The sequence below is a fragment of the Danio rerio genome, chromosome 16, assembly GCF_049306965.1.
Source record: "Danio rerio strain Tuebingen ecotype United States chromosome 16, GRCz12tu, whole genome shotgun sequence".
Taxonomy (NCBI): domain Eukaryota; kingdom Metazoa; phylum Chordata; class Actinopteri; order Cypriniformes; family Danionidae; genus Danio; species Danio rerio.
Genome location: NC_133191.1, coordinates 33172920 through 33192493, shown reverse-complemented (window position 1 = coordinate 33192493; position 19574 = coordinate 33172920). Strand labels below are relative to the sequence as shown.

At 34.1% G+C, this 19574-nt stretch overlaps 1 protein-coding gene across 3 annotated transcripts in view; it reads right to left on the bottom strand.

Annotated features, from left to right (window-relative positions):
* Positions 1–19574, bottom strand: part of sema6cb (semaphorin 6Cb) — a 274253-nt gene that overhangs the window by 233135 nt on the left and 21544 nt on the right. For all 3 annotated transcript variants that reach the window (XM_009292336.5, XM_009292337.5, XM_009292338.5), the window contains exon 2: positions 1441–1532. The gene's annotated coding sequence lies outside the window, so the exon portion shown is untranslated. The remainder of the gene's footprint in view (positions 1–1440; positions 1533–19574) is intronic.

The following is a 19574-nucleotide window of genomic DNA, read 5'->3' as shown; positions in this document are numbered from 1 at the left end:
CGCTGTAGAAAAAAAAGCATTTCAAATTGCACGAAAAAAAAAAAATTTAATAAAATAAATAAATAAATAAATAAATAAATATCAGAGAAACTGCAAGGCCGCCGAACAGTGAACCATGTCATAGCGAGGGACCACTGTACTTAATACTAGGTAAGTATACTTTAGCTACTTGTCATTTTCATGTTAGCAAAACAGGTTAAAACTTGTTAAAGTTTTACAAATCCTAAATGTAACAAAAAATGACACTGCAGCCCTTGTAATAGTAATAGTGATTATGTTTTGCTAAATTGTACATCCCCAACCAAATATACCACCAAATCTTAAAAAGCAAACAATCCCTACCCTGCCATTTTTGTTACCCCCATGATATGCAGCAGAATTCGGTATAAACTGAAGCTGGTATAAACTGAAGAGATGCAAATGCTTATAAACATTTGCATCTCTAACTCACTAAAGATCTCTTTCGTCAAGCCTGCATCAGCTGACCCCAATTATAATTCCGCCACCTCTTTCTGTCCGAGCGCAGAGCTGAATGTGATTAGTCATATCTAATGGCGTATCTCCACTGTCATGGACAGTCTGGGGGACTTGAACTCGAATACACATTGGGTGATAAACTACACTGGGAACAGTGATATCAGCTAAACGATGGCACGCATAATGGCTCCATATGGCTCATCTAAATAAAACAACCATAAGCTGTCAGAGCAAAGCGGTGGCTCCATGGAGCGGTGGAAAGGTGGAATCGCCGGAGGACGCCTATGATGTTTAGCCCTCAACGGGGCCCAAGGTCAAAAGCGACCCTGCATCTGGCTAGCCATCTGCTCCCTGCAGCCGGCCGACAGAGCCTGTCACGTTCAGACCATCGTTGTCGGATGTGTCTTGATCTCTAAGGGATATCTGGCTAGACAGGGGGCATGAGTAAAAAGGCCTTGCACAGGTGCGCTATGATGCATGTGTATTTCAAGCTTTTTTTTTTTTTTGTTCCACACTCTTCACATCAAGTCTCATCTGTTTTGTCCTTTCCTAAGTGATCTCTATTGTCAGCTTGTTTCTCTGTTTTCTTGCATTGGAAAAATCTGCCTTCCTTTCTCCAAATCTGATACTTTTCAATTGTATGTCGCCTACTTGCAGTGAGACTTGACTTTAACAGATTGTGTGACAGACTGTCAGAAGTTTTTTTTTTTTTTTAAATCATATTTGTATTCTTCTAAAAATCGACAGACGTTGCCCCCAACGTGATGGCCTCGGGTGAATAGTCCAGTCAAAATAATGTAGTCGGATGATATCTCAATTTTCTCTCAAATCAAGTCGTTGTCCTTCAGAGGGGCTCAACTTGACTTCACCGAGCAAATTTCATCAAAAGAGCAGGACATGAGGAGAAAACAGAATAAAGCTGCTTTTCACCAGTTAAGTAAGCTTCTTCCCATTGGTTCTTACCTTGAAGGATGATCCAATCAGACAGCAGGACTGCAGACGAGCAAGGATAAAGGTCTGGATGTTTGAGAAAGCTGTGAAATTCCACAACCGACCTAAAAACAGAGACAACAAGGCTCATAAGCGATGAACGCATGCTTTAAGTCACATGCTTTGATGCTCACATTCAACCCTGTGTGAAAAAAAAAAATCATTCTATACCACACTTTTCGCATATAAGTTTAGGTAGAAACAGGTAGAAACACACGTTCAACAATATGCGCAAATGTTTACAGGGATTGGTAAAATCTTAAAAATGATTCATGCCTTTATGGATCCAAAATACAGGAAAATAGAAGTATTTAGTTTCACATGACCCTTGAAAAATCAAAGTAGCATGACGATTATGTGTTCTGGAAAAAAAAAAACAAAGAAAAAAAAAAGAAAAACATTATTTATGTTGAAAAAGAACTGCATTTATTTAACTTAAAATCTTTTATTAAATAAGGTTTTACTGTCACTGAAAAAAAAAAAAAGTTGTGTCCTTGCTGAATAAAAGAAACTGCTTCTTTGTAAAAGTAAACCACAACAACCAAAAACACAATGTGCTTCTATCCCATTGAATGAACAGTATTGAAAAAATGCCAAATGCAATATTTCTGCAATATATTGTGATACATTGAAGAACTATTAATATACATCTACACAGCTCTAAATATCTTTGCTGGTGAGTTCATCTGCATTAAAAAAATTAAAGATTAATCGAATGATCTAGGAAAATCGTTGTAAAAGTTTTAAATAAATCAATTTTTTTTAGTACAAGAAATTACTACTTCAGTTTTTTTGTCTTCAATATTTTATTTTTAGTTGAAGAGGTTTATTTGTAATTATTTCAATAATTTAAGCAGATTTTTGTAGCAAAAAAAGGGGTTTCAGATTATGTTTATCGTATATGAATTGCTTTGTCTGTGTTAAAATATCCTCTTAACAATCGAGTTTGAGTTTTTATAGACCAAATTCCCACTAATTTAACCATTTTAACTAGTACAATAATAAAATATTTTATTTTACTGTAAAATGAACTAACTAATGTACTAATAATATTAAATATTACAAAGCAATGTTATACTACAAATTTCTCATTTTCGAAAAGGCTGGTGGCAAGCAATAATATGCACTTCTCATTTCATTTGTTTGTTTCCATTCAAACACACACACCTCAGGATTTCAGGTGTGTAAATACCACACTCAAACTTCATGAACACAAATATTTACTAAGTTTATCACAGCATGTGCAATGTGATCCATATTCAAATTTCAATTTTATTTAGCTAAATCCCTTCGAAAGCCTAAAAAATTGCCTAATTGTTACCATGACACCCACATAAATCACCAAAACCTCACTTCACAGTTTCTGTCACATCTTAAAAAAACATGTTGTCATCTTTCATCCCCACAGACAAACAAATGGGTCCTTCATTCATAAAACGTCTGTTTGTGTGATCTCCACATACCAGTTAATGAAGCTATAGACTGTCGTCTCAGGACTGTGACACTCAAAACAGCGGGCCAAAGCTAACAGAACGAGCGCTCAGAGAAAACAATGTCTTTGCTGAGATGATGATGAAGGCACTTTCACTTAACATTCATTATGGGCAGATTTCGAACCAAATCTCTACAAATCCACCATCGGAAGCTGCCCAAATCTCAGGGCATCTCAGAGCGCAATCTGCTCTTCCAATCTGCTGTGCGAGAATGAGACACTCGCTCAAGCCAACTCCTCACTGACAGCACCCGAGTCTTCACAAATCCCCCGTCTTACTCCGTCTCAGCTAGGGATGGGTGATATGGGTTTTAAAAAAAATGTTAATGCTATTTCTCTAGTATTTATTATGAAAAAAATTGACAATTATTCATAAGTATCCACTTAGAGATTAAAAATACTTTATCCTTTGAGAGAAGTACTGTCTTTTCTATTTTGTTAAAACAAAAATAGGTTGTTTTTGCCAACACACAGGTAATGTATTATTTGTTTCATTCATACTGGAGGCTAGAGGGCGCCCTCATGCATAAATTGCACATACTGTATGCATCAGAGAAGTAAACACATTCAGTCATCACTATAGCGGAGTAAAGAGAAGATACTTACACAGTGTCCTTACGTGTCACAACAGGATTCCAGTGACAAGACAAATTTGTTTGTCCACATCAGAAGTGACAAAACAGAATTTTAAAATACTAGAGCCATAAAGAATAGCACTCCCAATGAAAATGTAAGGTTTATAATCTACCTAATGCAAATCAAACCTCTTTAGCATTATTAAAAGTATATAAGAGTCTGATATTAGTTGGTTTGCACTTAGTTACAGTTGTAACTTGTCATCACGATAATGAAATTCGGTACTGAAATTTTAAAAACGTCCATTTCCAACTAAAATTTGAGTGCTGTTAAGTGCTGTTGATGCGCTGATGAATCAAGTGATCTTCGCGGCTTTAAAGCGCTCCAGTGTCCGTATGTCTGTGTTTACACTCAGTCAACTGCGATGAGTTCGATGAACTGATGACTTTCATGGCCAATCTCAGTCATTTCTGTTGATCACGTGAACATAATAGCAAATCAGCAGGTGTTTAAGACCAATCTCAACAGCACTCAAATGTTTGCGGGAAAAGGACAATGTTAAAAATTTCCTTAACAACACTACTTTTTGTAACAACACTACAATATTGTGACAACACTACTTTTAACATTCATTTTAAAACGAAATGTTTGGTATTTATATATTTCTAAATATATTATATATATTTTTATATATTTTTTTAAGATCTGAGGTAAACAATCTGCTTCTGCTATCAGTATTGCAACAAATGTCAGGTAAAATGATATTTAAAATCACATTAGTAGCATTTGATACGGACCTAAGCTCATAATCAGCATCAGAGGTAATCATTGTCATAGTAGTTTATGCAGCTGTTCAGCCACGACATCGCAGAAATAGAAAGAAATTGTAAAATTTTGCACATGGTTATGGCAAAAAAAACTCTTTTAAGTGAAGTTTCATAAACTAATTTTGAGAGGAGCACATGATATGATTGAGCATGACTGTCTGCTCATCTATAATCAGTAATAATCCAATCAGAGGTATCCTAGCTTACAATAAATGGACCATTTTCTCCCTATTCCTCTTTCTTCGTTTTGGAAGAATCCCCCCTTCCACCCCATCTCCTCCTTTTGCTCCCTTTTCTAAGGAGGAGCTCTTGAGACCTACCTGATCTTGGATCCCCTTACATGCTTATTGACCGGGCGGGAGCCTTGGGCTCAAGTATTTCTGGGTTCTCTCCTTGGATAGCATGAGAGACCTGACATAACCGCCCAGCATATCTAAGTGGGAACTCTTGAAAAATGGATAATATGTCAATGGAAAATGTTGTGTAGTTAGGATACAGTGTTAAACTGTTCAAACATGAAGACAATAAGCACAATTTAAGGTTTATCTGTATTCTTCAAATCACCCTGGGTATTTTATAAGTAGAATTTGTAGATTCCAGACTGCAGATTTTATTGTTATTACCGCTGGTGAACTGATTCACACCATTGGGAGCATGTTACTTGTATATTGCAAAACAAAATACAGTATATCACCCATCCATAGACTTCGCTGAATCCTCTTATTCTTTTGGTCAGCCCATTTTTCTATCTATATCTCCCTCTGCGTCATTTTCACTCTACACACTTTATTCTTTGTTTGTCTCTCGCCCCATTTTGCTTCACATAAAGACACGCTGCAGACACAGAGGAAATGCAGCAGACCTCCAACTGCTTGTTCTGCATCACCAGAGAGTTATATGAATTACAAAAAAGAAAAATTGATCTAATAACAGCCATGTTTAATATTGCAAAATGATCTTCAACTTGCAAATCCCCTCCAGGGCAATGTGAATTAGTTATGCTCATGCAGAGCGGCCTCTTAATTTGGCGAATTCTGCAGAACTACCTGCATTTGTTAAATTGCTTTCATATGGCTGAACAGCGTGAGAGTGCGAAAGTGGTAATTGCAAGTGTTCAATACTTTTACGTTTTATATAAATTGTTTTATGATTTTAAGTGACAATCACCTGGTTATTGCTGGACACAAATCTACATGTACTCTTCAAAGCAAAAGACTAGATTTGGGTGCAATCCAAAGCTTGGTGTGGAAAAGCCAAGATAAAATCTGGCATTTAAAGAGATGGTTCAGTCAGAAATAAAAATTCTGCCATTATTTACTCACTCACTTGTCGTTCCAACCCATATGCTGTTTACGTTTTTCTGAAAAACATTTAAAAAGGGAGATATTTTGGAGAAAAAAAACTTCACAAAGGTTTTTATAGTAAACATGCTTGTTAAAGGGGTGATTAAACATCAATAGTCACAGATCTTTTCTTCAGCATTGGGAAGAACACCCATATTTAACAGTTTATCAAAAAAAAAATGTTGGTGGGACATGGACTTCAATGAGGATTCATCAGATGTTTGGATGCATTTTTTATAAAAGATTCAGTCTTGACATTTTGATTAAATATTACAAAGTCAATGAAAATAGAAGCATATGCTGAAATATACAATGTGCATTTAGAAAACAGGCTAGGCAAATTTAAATTTATTTTTACTTTAAGGTTAAAAAGAATACAAAGTTTTGAAAGTGGTAAGTATAATGTACACTACCTGACAAAAGTCTTGTTGCCTATATCCAAAATTTAAGGAACAACAAATAATGACCTGTCTTCTAGTTGATCATTTAGTATCAGAAGTGGCTTATATGAAAGACAAACGCCTCTAGATTACGCTAATTTTAGCAAAATAAAATCTGATCATGCCTTTATTTTTAATTATTTAATAAGGACAGTAAGGGCTGACTTTGCTTAGACAAAAGACTTGTCACAAAAGTAATGTACAGTATAGAATATAAAGTCATAGTGCCATGGAAATAGAATTAATATTGTATATGACTGCATCCATACATCTCTGCAATGACTCAAATAACTTTATTATTAAGTCATCTGGAAGGGCAAAGAAAGCCTTCTTGCAGGACTCCCAGAGTTCATCAAGATTCTTTAGATTCATTTTCAATGCCTCCTCCATCTTACCCAGACATGCTTAATATTGTTCATGTCTGATGACTGGGCTGGCCAATCATGGAGCACCTTGACCTTCTTTGCTTTCAGGAACTTTGATGTGGAGGCTGAGGGTTGAGAAGAACCACTATCCTGCTGAAGAATTTGCCCTCTCCTGTAGTTTATAATGTAATCGGCAGCACAAATGTCATGATACCTCAGGCTAATGATGTTGTCATCTACTTTGCAGATCTTTTGAATGCCCCCATACTGATTGTAACCCCAAACCATGATTTTTCCTTCACCAAACTTGACTGATTTCAGTGAGAATCTTGAGTCCATGCAGGTTCCATTGGGTCTTCTGCAGTATTTGTGATGATTGGGATGCAGTTCAACAGACGATTCATCAGAAAAATTCACCTTCAACCACTTTTCCAAATGATCATCTAGAAATGTTCCAAAGTCATACTCCTCACAAATCATCATCTTCAGTTAAATAACTCGAGCAACTAACTACAATCACTTTCACTTGAGTTCAAGAACCAAAACAAGCTAATTCTTGGACAAAATCTATTATATAGACAACATGGACAGAGGGCTGCAAGTAGATTGATGGTTGTGCTTGGCTGTATCAGTAGGCAATTCGGTGTGAAGTTTACATGTTCTCCCCATGTTTGTGTGGGTTTCCTCTGGGTGCTTCGGTTTCCCGCACAAGTCTAAAGACGTGGTATAGGTGTATTGGGTAAGCTAAATTGTCTGTAGTGTATGTTTGTGAATGACTGTGTGTGAATGTTTCCCGGTGATGGGTTGCAGCTGGAAGGGCATTCGCTGCATAAAACATGTGCTGGATAAGTTGGCAGTTCGTTCCCCTGTGGCAACCCCAGTTTAATAAAGGGACTAAGCCGAAAAGAAAAGGAATGAACGAATGAATATGGACAGAATGGCAGAATCATGGCATTATGTTAGAACTCACTATAAAAAATACATGAAATGTTGCTGAATTTGACTAACTGAATTAGCTGATAAAAAAAAAATCTAAATAAAAATAAAATTAAATTCCACTATAAAATAAAATAGAATTTAAAAAGAAAAAATCCAAAGACTCCTAACAATTTGCTACAAATTTTCTTTCCACAAATTAAACGAAACCCTTTATTTCACAGATTTGACTAAATTTACTGTGGGGATATACATGTTTGGCTATTTAAAAAATAAATAAATAAATAAAACAATAAAATAATAATAATTATTATTATTATTTTAATATATATATATATATATATATATATATATATATATATATATATATATATATATATATATATATATATATATATGGAGCTTAACAGAGATGGTCACTATGATCTGTTTAAGAGAGAATACAGCCTGCATGAAAATTTTCCAGCATATGGTTTTAAAACTACATGAGGGCGATTAAAAATGGAAGAACCATCATTTTTGAGCGAATTATTCCTTTAACATTTTGTTTACATTCAGTTTCAATTGGCGGGTTTTTAAACGCATCATAAATTCAAAGCGCAACAGACTTTGCACTTCAGAGCCAACACCACAAAGTACACCATGTCTGGATCAATGCAAAAAAATCAGTATGCTTCGACTAGTGCCGAGGACCTGGAAACCTGATCTTAGATCAGCATTTCAACACAAGACTGTTTCTCCCAGCACAAACCCTTGTAAACTCACAGCAACTCTGTTTGCAGCAAACAGAATACGGGTGGCGCTCGGCCAACATTCCTCAAAGGCTTTTAAAGCGCAAACCTTGATAAGAACCCTGGCCAGCTGGTCAACCTTCGCTCCTCAGAGTTCACGCTGAGGCTGTCGGGGAGGAAAGGGCTAACAGCTAAACCATCAATCCTGTATTTTTTTTCCAACCCCTTCATCTTAAAAGCTGGTGTTTGAAAGTTAAAGTGTCCATGATGCTGATATGCTTTACATTACTTCAGCCAGTGGGTGTGCTGAATAGATCCACACAAAAAAATAAAAACTTGAGTGCATCAATAACAGTATATTTTGAGGTTACGTGATGCTTTTGAGGAGTTCAGCAAGAGAATCACTGACAGTTAGTCCATTTTGAGTAAAGTCCATATTTTTTTCACGGTAAAAAGCTGAGGAGCCTTGTAGCAATGTGGATTTCAAAATAAAACTAGTGTTCCGTTTAAAAAACATCCCTAATGTAAAGGCTCTAACGTATATTTAATACATAACTTTTTCCAATTATTTAAAAAAATGTTTTTATAATTATTATTTTTGGTGTAATTGTAATTTAATGTTGTTAATGGGGAAGGGTTGGGAATAATATTTGCTTCTTCTTTATTTTCTGTAAAACTATCCTGTTACTTCTGTAAAAGTTTAATATACAGATAAATATATATACACTCACCAGCCACTTTATTAGGTAAATCTTATTAGTTCCGGGTTAAACCCCCTTTACTGCTTTCAATCCTTTGTGGCATAGATTCAACAAGGTACTGGAGATATTCCTCAGAAATTTTGGTCTTTACTGACATGACAGCATCACGGAGTTGTGCAGATTTGTCGGACACACATCCATTATGCAAATCTCCTGTTTCACCACATCTCAAACGTGCTCGATTGCTCTATTATATATAGTTCTGGTGACTGTGAGGCCATTTGAGTAAAATGAACTCATTGTCATGTTCAAGAAACCAGTCTGAGATGATTCACGCTTTATGACATGGAGCGTTCTCCTGCTAGAAGTAGCCATCAGAAGATGTGTACACTGTGGTCATAAAGGGATGGACATGGTCAGCAACAATACTCAGGTAAGCTGTGGTGTTGACTTGATGCTCAATTGATACTAATGGGCCCAAAGTGTGGCAAGAAAATATCCCCCACACCATTACACCACCACCAGCCTGAACCGTTGATACAAAGCAGTTGTCCTCTGCTGCTGTAGCACATCTGCCTCAAAGTTGAATATGTTGTACGTTCAGAAATGCTCTTCTGCATATGTCAGTTGTAAGGAGTGGTTATTTGAGTTACTGTTGCATTTCTATCAGTCTGTCTGGCCATTCTCCTCTGACCTCTAGAATCAACAAGGCATTTGTGCCCACAGGACTTTCCCTCACTGGATATTTTCTCTTTTTTGCACCATTCTCTGTAAACCCTAGAGATGGTTGTGCATGAAAATCTCAGTAGATCAGCAGTTTCTGAAATACTTTTCGAAAACCAGCCTTTTCAAAAACAACCATGCCATGTTCAAAGTTACTTAAATCAACTTTCTTCCCCATTCTGATGCTCGGTTTGAAGCGCAGCAGAACATCTTGACTATGTCTTCATAGAAATTTGTGTTAACGAGCAGTTGGACAGGTGTACCTAATAAAGTGGCCATGAGTGTAGATGTATTGCAAAGAAAAATTGTAAAAAGACCATAGACATGTTTGGATAGTCATTATCCTTTCACTAATTGAGAGGTTCATTTAAAAGAAAAAAAATTAAAAGAAAAAAAAAAACAGCACAAGTTGCTTTGAAACTTAAGTATCTGCTCTTAAAAATGGCCATGCGGTCATTGCGAGAGAATCTCACCCAAGTCTAAATTTATAGGCAAAAAAGAACATTCTGGAAACGTTTACGACAAAACAAATCTCTGTGAGCTATAGGCAGCGTTCCAGCATCTATGTGCTTATATTAACTGTGAAGAGAGATTTTATTACTGCAGCTTGGCTTGGTCTTACTTCAGAACTTTTACAGCTCTGAACTCGAGTAGTGCTGATTTAAAATCACTCTCCAATAATACAGCACACGTTCAGCTTTAGATTTCATTGCAAATGCTCATTTCTGGCATCTGCTTAGCATCTATTTAAAGACACAAACTCAAATCTGTCCAAACCGTGAGGAAATGTGCACAAGCTGAGTTTCGCACGAGCTCAGAAAAGTTTCTGAAAGAAACGTCTGATTTGCTGAGCTGCTGAAGTTTGATTAAGTCAGAACGCCTGAGGCAGGAGGTCTCATCATCCCAGATAAATCTCTGGAGAGAGAGGAAGAGAGCAGATCGCCAGGGAGTCTTACTAAAGATAAATAACGCATGGACATCATTTCACCAAAACACACATACACATAAGGAAATAAAACTACTGAAATGCAGTGTCTGAAGAACTAAAAGTGTAAGGCTGAGACTAAGTTATGCTTTCGTTTACTAAAATAAAAATGCTGTGATTATTTACTCAACCTCAATATGTCTTTTTCATGACACTTGAAGCATGTAGATAGACTAGACCTTCTGGTTCTCATAGACTTAAGAAAAGGCAAAATAATCTTTGTGTTGAGAAGAAAAGGATATTTTTTACAAATGCTTATTTCAGTTAATTTTGCCAACCGAAAACTGCCGCTCAATAACTGAATATTAATAGTTAACTGGTCGGATTAATATCAAACTATTATTTAATAAAAAAAAATTGACGTGTCTATTTTGTATCTGACACATTAAAATTGCATTTTAAAATATTGATTTATTTTAACATGTGAACAACAGCATACAGAATTTATTACCAACATCTTCAAGCACCTGCAGCATTTTCAACAGCATAGAAAAACAGAATAAACTAAATAAAAATAATAAAATAAAGAACTGCCCTAGATTTTTTTACTTAAATGACAAGTTTAGATTTAAAAAAAAAACACTGAATGAATCCTTTTTAAGAACCGGCATATGTTTGTTCAATCATGCGTTGAATAATAGCAGGCTACCTCAAATCAATGCTCCATAGAAGGTATGCATTTAATTCAACAGAAACCCCACCTCTGCTTTCATTTGATTGAAGCATGAAAAAGAAGGACGCGACTGATGCAACGCTTTTTCCGCACAAACTTTTTTTCAACTGTGAGCGCACAGCACACAATGGCAAAAACGCGAGGCACGCAGGGCGCCGCAAAACACTCGCAGCCGTTAGTTTAAAACATGCCCCTTTCAATGCAAAAAATGCACTCGCAGTGATCAGCCTTTTATAAAGGCAAACTTTACAAATATTTTTCATATATTTTTTTTTAATTTAACAAATACCATTAATCACGGAAAAAAACGCACTCTTTCGGTTAGTTAATCGGTTATTTTGAGCATCCCCAACCTTGAGGGTAAAAAACATAAATGCAGACAATTCATTTTTGTTGAGCTATCCCTTAAAGACACACTAATTCTGTCCAAAGTGCTCAAATACAACTTTAACAAAAAAAAGTCAAAATTGAATTTAGAGAATTTTAATTTAGAAAATGCAAAGATTTTGAAATTTGCTAAAGATCACATATAGCATTTTCATTAAATATAATTTTACAAAAAGATGGGTTCAGACTTGGCTGGTTTATTTAGATTTAAACAAATTCTGGTGTTAATGCAACCCTAAAGGAAGTTAGAATCCAACTAAAATCATTCTCACTAAAACGGCTATCAAATACAATCAGGCAGATACTTGCAAAGTATTCTCAATTCCATCCAGTGATGTTTCAGAGCAATTTTTAAGACCTTTTCCACCTTATGCCAAACTTTGAACAACTTGGCAAGAGTAGTTTCCGTTCCCTAAAAAAAACCATAGATGTAGGTCAGGATTTGGTTTCTACCACATTCCCCTCTTCTTCCCTCTCTTTCCTTCACTCTCAGAGTGCAAACACATTGACCCTGGTTGTCTTCCACCTTCAACTTCTCTCTGGAAGGAAAAATCAATGGCTTTGGTATGCAGGACACACAGCTCCTGCTTAGCCTTTGACCTTTCGACCCAGTCAGACAGCGTCAGAAGTAATATGTAGACTTGGTTTAAAGGAGGTCAAACATTTTTTTTGTTTTTTTTTTAAGCATCTTCACTTGAAATACTGCAAACACTAGTGTTATATAGCACTTATGCCATATTTATGTTCACTTGAAAACACTGAAACTCAAATTACGCTCCTTCCTTTTTCGTATACTATCCATTATAAATAGTTTTTGAAAATATGGGATGGAACGATGGCTAAACTGAATTGGATATACTAAATTGATCGTTGTGTATGAGCGAGTGTGAATGAAAGAGTCTGTGGGCGCTTCCCAGCACTGGGGGTTTATGAGTTAAAGTACTATCAGTGCTGGGTTTTGATTGGAAGGGCATTCGCTGCATAAACTGTATGCCAAAGGAATTGGTGAGTCATTCCACTGTGGTAAGCCAAAGCATAGTGAGTGATTGAGTGAAGGCTGATTCATACTTCTGCGTCAAGCGCACGCGTATGCTACACACATTCTACTTTTTTTTAAATACCCAAACATCCCCGTGTCACACTATTCGCATGTACCCCCTTACAAAACAACGATGGCAGCTTTGACAGCGAGTTGTTTCATAAACATCTGGCAAACACCCTTCTCTAGCCTGTTACAACAGAGCCACATCAGTACAGACACCAATCAGAGCAATACTTAGAATTATAAAAAATGTGTTGCGATGTGGTAGCTCTTCTCGACCCCCTTGAACTCTTTAAAATTTACAGACTAAATGAAACTTAAATAAACAATATATATATATATATATATATATATATAATTTATTTGTTTATTTTTTACATCACCTTATACTTCAAATTCTTGTCAAATCTTGACCAATAGTGGATATGCAAGACTGACGTTTAAATCATTATTCCTTAACATATTAAATCAATTGGATATTTCAATATTTATCATCTACAAATAAATATCATCTGCAACAATGTGAACGTTTATAAAGATGTGTTTGGTCCTTAACTTGCATAATTCTATCAACACCTGAGGAGATTTCACAGAATGAAAGACCTGAGAATTGCAGCTGCGGCATCTCCAATATGGTAGGACATTAAATATGAAAAATGTGGAAGATGTGACAAGATGATTGACAGGGCATGTAACTAAGCAACTGAAGGGTTCATTAATGAGAAAGCAGTAGAGAATGTCCCAAAACTTGATAGACACTCAAAGGTATATACTTTTGCAAAAAAGTACATAAATGTAGGACGTAGCGCAAGTAGGCGAATAGCATTAGACTAATTTCAGGACATGAAATGTTAAAGAATAATTCACTCAAAAATTACCCTTTTTCAGTACGTAGTCACCCTCATGTAGTTCTAAATCTATATGCAGAAGAAAATTCATGCAGACTGCGAACCTAAAATTCTCACTAGAAACACTTTATCTATCTTTCTTTCTGCCTTTTATTATAGGAAACCCACCAGGAGACCATTACAACAGAATAATAGCTGTGGAAACCATTCTGCGAAAGAAACATAATATTATTAAAGTAAAGTACAATCTGCCATTGTCCCCTTCCCATCTGCTGGTGGTGTATGATATGAGAGATTTATAGAGCAGTTCAGCATGTTAGTTTAACTGATGGTGCATTCTGTGTGATAATAAGCTGCCGATCGTCACAGAGGAATGAGATTAGCTCTTCCCGTCTATCTACACACTATTATCATGCTAATAGAGAAAGAACCAGAAAAAAATATCAACTAAATCTGAACTGAAAGCTCAGTTATGGTTGACTGTGGCTGAATGGTTTGCAAGCTTTGAGGAGGACATTTAATGATCATGTACTGTACGATACAGCCAGCAGTTAATTAACAGGGCACAAAAGGGAAAATATCCATCTGAAAGGTCTATCTCGTGGTATGACCCTAAAAAGCAGACATACTGTATAGCTTTATTTATTCATTTATTTTTATTTTATTATATAATTTATGGTTCCTAGCATATATATATATGCACACATACATATACACATATATGAGGTTCGAATATATATATAGGTGGTAGGTAGTAGGTAGTGATATATGTATATATATATATATATATATATATATATATATATATATATGTATATATATATATATATATATATATATATATATATATATATATATATATATATATATATATATATATATATATATATATATGCACACATACATATACACATATATGAGGTTCGAATATATATATAGGTGGTAGGTAGTAGGTAGTGATATATGTGTATATATATATATATATATATATATATATATATATATATATATATATATATATATATATATATATATATATATATATATATGCACACATACATATACACATATATGAGGTTCGAATATATATATATGGGTGGTAGGTAGTAGGTAGTGATATATGTATATATATATATATATATATATATATATATATATATATATATATATATATATATATATATATATATATATATATATATATATGCACACATACATATACACATATATGAGGTTCGAATATATATATAGGTGGTAGGTAGTGATATATGTATATATATATATATATATATATATATATATGTATATATATATATATATATGTATATATATATATATATATATATATATATATATATATATATATATATATATATATATATATATATATATATATATATATATATATATATATATATATATATATATATGCACACATACATATACACATATATGAGGTTCGAATATATATATAGGTGGTAGGTAGTAGGTAGTGATATATATATATATATATATATATATATATATATATATATATATATATATATATATATATATATATATATATATATATATGCACACATACATATACACATATATGAGGTTCGAATATATATATAGGTGGTAGGTAGTAGGTAGTGATATATGTATATATATATATATATATATATATATATATATATATATATATATATATATATATATATATATATATATATATATGCACACATACATATACACATATATGAGGTTCGAATATATATAGGTGGTAGGTAGTAGGTAGTGATATATGTATATATATATATATATATATATATATATATATATATATATATATATATATATATATATATATATATATATATATATATATATGCACACATACATATACACATATATGAGGTTCGAATATATATATAGGTGGTAGGTAGTAGGTAGTGATATATGTATATGTATGTATATGTATGTATATATATATATATATATATATATATATATATATATATATATATATATATATATATATATATATATATATATATATATATATATATATATATATATATATATATATATATATATATATATATATGCACACATACATATACACATATATGAGGTTCGAATATATATATATATATATATATATATATATATATATATATATATATATATATATATATATATATATCACTACCTACTGCGCCACTGCTTCACCCTGATTATTAATAACAACAGCATTATTAATAATGTATGCATGTATGTCATGCATGTCATTATTAATATACACCATGAATATGTTTTAACTTAATTATTTACTCATATGTTATAAGTCACTGTGTTTTATGTGTTTATATAGTGCAGAATCATGCAGCCACCTTTAGTATATCCACACTGTAAAAAGGATGGATAAAAAATGCAGCAAAGAAGAGCTTCAGAGCGCAAAGAAAGACCTCAATAGCCAACTAAATACGTCTGTAATCTTATTTCACCCTATATTCAGGCTCATATATTCTATGTGACACACCCTGGGGAAGAAGTCCAGTTACTGTTAGTATATGAAGATGAGCCTCACTGGAGATATTTTTAGGGGGCCACTCTGAAGGGAGGTGTGGGCGGGACGGGGGGCAAACTTGATTATTTCATAAGAGTCCTGAACGCCCCGCAGTAATATCCACTGTGATCACTATATGATGACACGAGGGACTGAGAAGAGAGAGAAAGAGAGAGGAGGAGAGACAATCTGGGTATATGTGCCTGTAGTGAGAGATGCATTAGGGGTAATATCAGTCTCTGTGGTTGAAATGTGTTTATGGCGAGTTGTTTTTCATACATCAGAGATTGCTCCGCAGGGATGAGCTGCAGGCCAACACGCAGATAATGTGAGAAAGCAATAAAGCGAGATCAAATGAAGCAGCCTGGATGCACTAAACCAGAAATGCATGTACGCGTCTGCGGGAGAGAGATATTTGCTGGTACCTGTTAGAGCACAAATAGCTTGAAAGGAAAAAAGACCAAAAAAGGAGACTGATGTACATGAACGCATGCATTCCCCTTCCTACACGCATACAGAGTTGAGTTGAGTCATAGTATGGTTAATGGTGAGACTTACTTAAAAAATGTTGGAGTAGGGGTGGGCGACTTGACGATACAAGTCATCTCATATCCTGATTAGGATATATATCACAATGTAGTACCAATTCAATGAATTAACAGAAATAAATACTGCTTATAGGCATGGGACGATAACCGTTTTCAAGGCAGACTGGGGTTTCACCCAAATTTTCTGTTTACCATTCCTACTGTATTTGTAAGGTTTTTTTATTGTTAGGACAACAGTATCTCCAACAGAAAAGATATCTAAAGATGCTGTTATACATTGTAAAGCAGAACATGGAAGCAGCTTGAAGCAGAAAGCGCAACTATTTCTGCGATCTGGAGGTATTACGACAACATTATGTCGACAACATTGAGTAGTAAACTGTAGTAAACCGTAGTAAACTGTGAGATACGTAAACTTGGGATTGCATGCCGTGTATAAGTTGAGGTGCTATTTATTTTTATATTAGATTTTTTTTATATCTACTGTTTCACTTAAGTCCAAAAGTGTAGAATTAATGTTATTTATTACTTGATTGTTCAAGCTACCTTACAGAAGTGCTCTGTTTGTTAACAGAGTTGCTGAATGTTAAAATAAGTTGAATTAAATAAAATATAAAAAACATTCATTATTCTTTTTCTATGTATAATAGAATTATGGAATTGGGTGTCAGTATTAGAAGATACTCAAAATCAAATGAGTCAAGGGCAAAAAAACCTGATAGGGACTACACCTAGTGTCCGAAATCACCTACCACTCAGTAGTTACTTCATTTGAATTTGAATGTACTACTCGATCGATAGAAAAGTTTGTTTTTATACAGTATGATATAGTATGAATGGAGCTCAGACATTGAACGGATGCCAATTTGTCATCATTACGTGACATACACACTTCACTCCCATTCATGAGTTCTCTTGTGGTGCATCATGGGATAGCGTAGCGTCCATCCGATTTGCACTTCAGAATCTCACCGGAAGTAGTAGGTCATCTGGGTACTTCTCGCATACTGTTTTTAAAATTCTATTTATTTGGACATGTACACGTCTCACATATGTTTTTAGTGTACTATATAATATTGAAGTATGTGATTTAGGATGCAGCCATTGTGTTCAAAGCAGAAAAAAAAGTTCCTGTTTTTAAATTTATAATAATAATTGTGACTATAAGACTATTTATAGTATTACAATATAAAATAATATAAACTATTTATAGAATATATATTTTTTACATTTTAAAATATATATTCATTCACATTTCTCACTTTATTTACAACTTCAAGGCAATTTTTTTTATTAAAATGTAGAAATATAAGATAAATATTCACTTAGAAAACACTTTTCAAAAACTCATGATTAAAGGTCCAACATAATATTAAAAACACAACTAAATAAAATGCGAAATGTAAATATTGTACTTTTAAGAGTTGCTTTTCATGACTGCATCCCTGTAATATTGTGTAATACAGTGCTCAAAAGTGACTATTTGCTGTGCTATTTGGGGAAAAATATCTAATTGTGATTTTTTTTTTATTGTGATTTGATTTCAATTGATCGCACAGCCCTACTTTTTACCATACAGTATTACTATAAACTATGTATTTTGTGACACCATGAAAAAAAATAGAGCATAACACAAATTGATAGACCTTTAGTATGGTCAATATGATATATATATATATATATATATATATATATATATATATATATATATATATATATATATATATATATATATATATATATATATATATATATATATATATACTGTATATATTGTCATACTGAATAGTTGGGGTGGGGGTTGTCTAGTGAGTGCTTTGGAAAAGAGCCAGGGGGTTATTTTATACTCCGTCCCCAAGTCTCAATTATGGCCCCCACGTCCACAGCCAAACCTAAAAATAACCCCCTGTCTGTAAAAGCGTTTGCAGAAACACAGCATAAGAGGGACGTCTGTTTCCAATCTGAAACTCGACAGGGTCCAAACCAAACCCAGGTTATCTGCACACGCTCACAAAAAAAATTGGCTCCGACGTACAGAGCAGATACTGATGCTTTAAACCTTCAGATCGCCCCTCTTTCTCAGAACTGCGCCAGAATGCCTTCGCCATATCTACAAAGGTCATACTAGACTTTCTATTTATAGGGGGCTTGGAAATTGGAAGGATTCGCAAACTGCAACAGTGGTCACGCTAAATCTACACTACAGACTTCACACTGAAACACACACAAGGATGAATCACACATTCACTGAGCTGCAGGATGGAGGATATAGAACTTTCCGGTGGTAAATTGTGATTGTGTATTTAAAGAACTGTCAACAAGTAGGATTGGTTTACCATTTTTCCAAAGCAATGATTAATAGGACTGTTTACTCAAAATTGATAATTTACTATATACTCCAACTTACCTTTCTTAGTACTAAGGAACACAAAATCAGATATTGTGAGGAATAACTTTTGCTTACAGTGAATAAAAATACATTGGACTCTACTGACTTTCATTACATGGAAAAAGACATTTTTCCCCACAATGCCTACCTTGTATTAGACAAAATAAAGAACATGTTGGTTTGGAATCAATGACATGAGGAGTAAATCATAAATCATTGTTCTTGGTGAAATATGTCTTGAAGGCACAACGCAAGGCAGAGTTTAGCTGATTTTTGTTGACAAGCCGCTGCTTTAATACAGAATTCTGCAGATATCCAGTGCAGGTGTGTGTATATTGGCAAGTCTACAAAGACTTCAAATTGATCTTCCGTTCGGAGTTGCGAACCTTTATATAATAGATTTACTGTTCAGGTGTTACATAACGTGAAGCCAATTTTGCATTGATGCCAGACTTGAATTATGAATAATCTTATCTTTTGGTTTGCATCCATCAAGTTCCAGATAAATCAAAAGAAATTAGGTCCTTTCATTCGAAAAGGCTCTTAC